Source organism: the organism of the source record quoted next, unplaced genomic scaffold (genome assembly GCF_019419815.1).
Source record: "Pyrus x bretschneideri cultivar Hongxiangsu unplaced genomic scaffold, Pyrus_bretschneideri_v1 Contig93, whole genome shotgun sequence".
Taxonomy (NCBI): Eukaryota; Viridiplantae; Streptophyta; class Magnoliopsida; order Rosales; family Rosaceae; genus Pyrus; species Pyrus x bretschneideri.
In genome coordinates, this window is record NW_025999835.1 from 1,208,253 (window position 1) to 1,213,365 (window position 5,113).

The window sequence follows — 5,113 nt, forward strand, 5'->3', positions numbered from 1 at the left end:
GGTCCGCTTAAATTAACCGTCAAGTTTTCCTTAAGTTAATGAATTGGATGATTGCATACGACAACCCAAAGCATTCCTCACAAGTTCCCTACATGAATTGCATAATAGAGATACAAGCAAGAATCATTAAGCAACATGAAAACTGTAAGTGTTGACGAGGCATTCGTTACTATGATTGCATGAAACTTATGCCAAGAATATGTTTAACGCGATTGTTTATAAGCAACCTCCACTACTTGTGAATATAAGTTCATAACTATTACGTGAAACTCACTTATATTCTAGCGTCAAATTCATGCATGAAAATTAAGCGTGAACTCTCAATAAGCATACATAAATAGGTTATCAATCAAATAGTTAAACAAATTGAATTCACAACTTATGAAACGCAATTAGAAGTAATCAAATCAAAATGCAAGCATAAACATATATTTCGAATCCCCCCCTAGCCAAAGGGGGGTTTAGTTCCTCATACGTACAAAACAAAGAGAATTGAAATTAAACATTGTAATCGAGGAAAAGAAACACGTAAACATTCCAACAACTCAAACTTGAATTGTATGAACGTTTAGGCACTCTTTTCCTCCTCTTCGTTGTAGCACAAGGTCTAAGGATAGTTTGATGGTGTGGATGTGTGTTTGAATGAATGAATTTCTGAAATGGAAGAATGTATGAGAATGAATGGGAATGAATGAATTGTGGCTGCAATGGATGCTTATTTATAGGTGAAAAGGAGGGAATATGACAGCTAGGAACTTGGTGGAAATCTGGAATGGTGATGGGAGATGCATGTGGCTGATTTATGCATGTGATTAAAGGGTAATGACAGCTAGGTTATGATGATGAATGCATGTGCAAAGTTGGTTGAATGATTATGGGTGCATGTGGCTGATTTATGGTGCAATGATGAAAGGCAAAGTGCATGTGGCTGATTTGTGAAGGGAATGCATGTGGAATGAATGTGTGAATGATGGCAGATTGTGTATGTGAATGATTAGGGTGAATGTGCATGTGCTTTGACAGCTAGGTTGAATAAATTAAAGGGAGTGCATGTGGCTTGGCTGGAATGATTGGAATGCAATCTGAAATGGGATGTGTTGGTGTGAATTTCTGGTACAAAGGGCATCCTTTGGTCTTCAATTTCGTCCATCTACTTGGCTTCAAGTATATGCAATCCATTTAACGCCCCAAACTACTCCAAAATGCACCATTTTGCATACTTTGCCCTTAGAACCTGAAAACACACAAAAGAAGCATAAAGGACTAAAATAACTAAAGAAACATAACGTAAATGCACGAGAACAAGCCATTTAAGTCGCATGAATATGCTCCTATCAGAAATCGAGTGATTCAAAAATAAAAATCATACTTCTTGATGATAAAAAGAGAATGGTATCTTTTTCCATGGATAACTTGTCGTGGTTTGGCCTAAAAACTGGTTGAAAGTGGCTAACTCGAAAATGGTTACCCACTTTCAAGCCGTTTTCTGGCCAAACCACGGTGAATTATCAGTCAAGAAAGGTACCATTCTCTTCATCTCGTCGAGAAATATGATTTTTGGTTTTGAATCACTCAATTTCGTTGAGTATTGAAGAAGTTATGAACGTTTAAAATTTGCCGAGTTTCCAATGAGTTTTCCAGTTTTCTCGCGGACCAGTCACCTTTGAGGCTATTTTTTGGCCATCTCCAGCAACCATTGAGCTTCCAAATGGTATAGTCTTGTTCTACACTTTTCTATCTTCATTTTGATATATTATGGGTCAAATTTGGTTAAAACATGATTGAGTTATGAAGCTTTGAAAATTCGCCAAAAAGTTTTTAACCAAATGATCAAAATGATGGATGGTGGCCAATTTCAAGGACCATTTCTATTGATTTTCAATCTCAGGGACCAAAGTGATGAGTTATGCAAATCTCAGGGACCATTTTCTCTATTAACGTATCAATAATTTTAACAAAATTGCAAGTGTTTTTTAGGTAACCCAAAAGCTTTTCTATGTTCCTAATTTTTTTTTTTAAACCAAATATTGTCAGAAGCACTTCTAATAATCTAAAGCCGTTTTTAGTTTTGAAAACACATTTTCCAAACGGCCTGAAATTTACTTTAAGGTCCGGGATAGAATTGAACTTTAATCTTTTCTTGATAAGAGATAAATTTGAACTTTCATTATCAAGTATCTTATTAATATTCTCAACAAGCTTTTTGATAATCACGAATTCTGTTTGAAGATTCGAACCAGCCGGCCTTGTCATCTTGTCATGTAATTTTAGCAAAGAAACTCTAGTTTACAAGGCTTTCTTTTCTTCTTTTTCTAAAAATAATTTTGATTGCTTATGCCCGTTCTTTCTTCATGTTTTTACTTGCTACTCCATTTATATTGGACATGTATGTAATGACAGTTTAGTCTTCGTAAAATTTGGGTACCGATTCTTATCAATTTGGACGTTCTTCGTCTACTTGTCTCAAAGGTTAAAAATTTGAGTATGACAATTTGATTAGGTGGATGGTCAGTTACAGTTTTAAAAGAAACAAGTCTTATTGTATTTGAATATCATTTGAGTTTACGTAGGTATAACTTCCGAAACACATTTTCACCTTTTGTGAGAGTTATATGAATAGTGAATTTGATCAAACTACTCTATTCAAGTTTGTATCCTCAAACGTCTACTCTATTCAAGTTTGTATCCTCAAACTTATTTTTGTGTACTGACACGCCTGACCCTGATATTCTCCAAACACCAGGATAGACACGTGCTGACCGACACTCAAAGGTGACGAAACCATATTAGGATGCTTGAGAACTAGAAACAAATAACCGACATAAATAAAACTTGTAAATTAATTATAATGAATATGCAATTGTGGATCGTGTTCATATCATACAACTAAAATGAGACACTAAAAAGGAATAATATAAAATTGAATGAACAAAGAGATGGGTCCTACACCGAGAGGACTTGATGATGACGATGCGAGAGTGCCTTGACGCCGGGATTGTACGCCTCGAAACTAATTCCAAAAGGGGTGCAAAACAAAACATGAGTGAACCAAGTTGATATATAAGTTGTAATAAAATAGTTAATCTTTAACGTACTAACCCCTAGGTTTAGAAAACTCGTATAGCATAATAAGTAATAGATTTTTTCCACCCTAACATGCCATAAAACCTTTCATAAAACATATATCGTATATAGGGTACTTAGTAGTAGTAGTATAAGGCATATTAATGAACCTTAATTAATGTTTAAGTATCATGTGGGTGCTAATTGTGCAGATGAGAGTTGTTTCGTAAATGGATTTTTAGACCAGGTTATAGATTGGATTCCAGGAATGAAAATTATCCGTTTAAGGGATCTCCCAAGTAACTTTTTAACAACAGATCCCAATGATGAAATTTTCACTGGAGTCCTTGAAGTAATTGGTCAAGTTCATGAAGCCTCAGCAGTCACTGTACATACTTATGATGCATTGGAGCCAGATGTTTTGGATGCTCTCGTCTATGTCTCCACCTGTATACGCCAATTGCCCTCTCCAATTACTTCTCAATCAGATACCACAACACCCTTTGAAGTCCTTGGGATACAGTCTATGGAGAGAAGAAACTGAGTGCCTCAGGTGGCTTAATGTTAAGGCGCCAAACTCAGTTGTTTATGTGAATTTCGGCAGCATAACGGTAATGACACCGGAACAACTTGTGGAGTTCGGTTGGGGTCTTGCAAATGGCAAGCTTACTTTCTTTTGAGTAATTAGGCCTGACTTGGTCATCGGTGAATCGGCAATTTTACCACCTGAGTTTGTGGATGAAACCAACGGAAGAAGTCTAATAGGAGGTTGGTGCCCGCAAGAGCAAGTGCTTAACCACGCATCAGTTGGAGGATTTTTAACACAGAGCGGTTGGAATTCAACGACAAAGAGTGTGTCAGCAGGCATGCCTATGTTATGTTGGCCATTCTTTGCAAACAAACTGCCACTATAGTTGCAAAGAATGGGGCATTGGTATGGAGATTGTTAATAAAGTGAAGAGAGATGAATTGGAGAAGCTTGTTAGAGAATTAATGGAGGGAGAGAAGGGGAAGAAAATGAAGAATAAGGCCATGGAGTGGAAGACATTGGCAGAAGAAGCCACTGGTTCACATGGTTCTTCATCCACAAACTTAGAGAATTTAGTGAAATAAATTCAATTAAGAAAAAGATAGATGTTTTGTATAAGAAGCTATTTGTTATTTTGTTTTGTTTTGTTTTGTTTTTTTGTCAAATGAGATATATGTTGATATTGTTATCATCTTCAATTTTGTCCAAATATGAGTTTTATTTATCTTATATTTCAATATTTGCTTTGTGTAGGTCACTTGATGAGAGATGCAGACACACGAGAGTGTACACCCAAGATTTTCTTCTTCTATGGTTTAAGAATATCTAAAGTTAATTGCTCAAAGATACAAAAAAGTATTTAATTTCTTAAAGAAAATCTCCATCATATGACAAAACGCTGTTTAACATCTCCAGCGGGTCTTCAATTGCAAGGGCAATTAGGTTCAATTACCTTTGGACCCAAAAATGGGAGGCAGTTGGGCAAAATTTGGCAACCCTTGAAACAACTGCACGGGTTGCGCCCTTTCAATCAGCAGTACGGTGAGGTAGGGCCCCACCCATACAGTGTGCCCAGCCCACCCCACCCACGGTCTTCTTAATCAGCAGATCGTTGGATTTTTAATGTTCTTTTCATTTGAATCGTTAGATTTTCACTAAAAAAAAAAAAAAAGCAAAAAAATATCAAATAATTCTAAAAAAAAGTACAAGTGTTTTTTAACAACACACTTAAAATTAAACACTTAAGAAGTTTAACCATCTTCTTCATTTGCCTTTATTTTGACTTAATTATGCTTGTTTGTAATGCTATGTTTTGATTTGTATTTAAAGTAAAATTATCAGAGTTAAATACCAAGTACACAATTACAAATCACAAAGCATAAAAACAATATTTGTGAATAGTACTTGCCGTTGCCTTTTCTTCTTCCAAACGGGTGTATTTACACAAAGACAATTACTATTTAGAGTGAATAATAAGAACAATTTTATTGCTCTTGCCCTCCACTAACAGGTGAAGATGCT

At 35.7% G+C, this 5,113-nt stretch overlaps 1 pseudogene; it reads left to right on the forward strand.

Annotated features, from left to right (window-relative positions):
• Positions 1–3,241: 3,241 nt before the first annotated feature.
• On the forward strand, positions 3,242–4,752 carry LOC108868639 (annotated as a pseudogene).
• Positions 4,753–5,113: the final 361 nt, after the last annotated feature.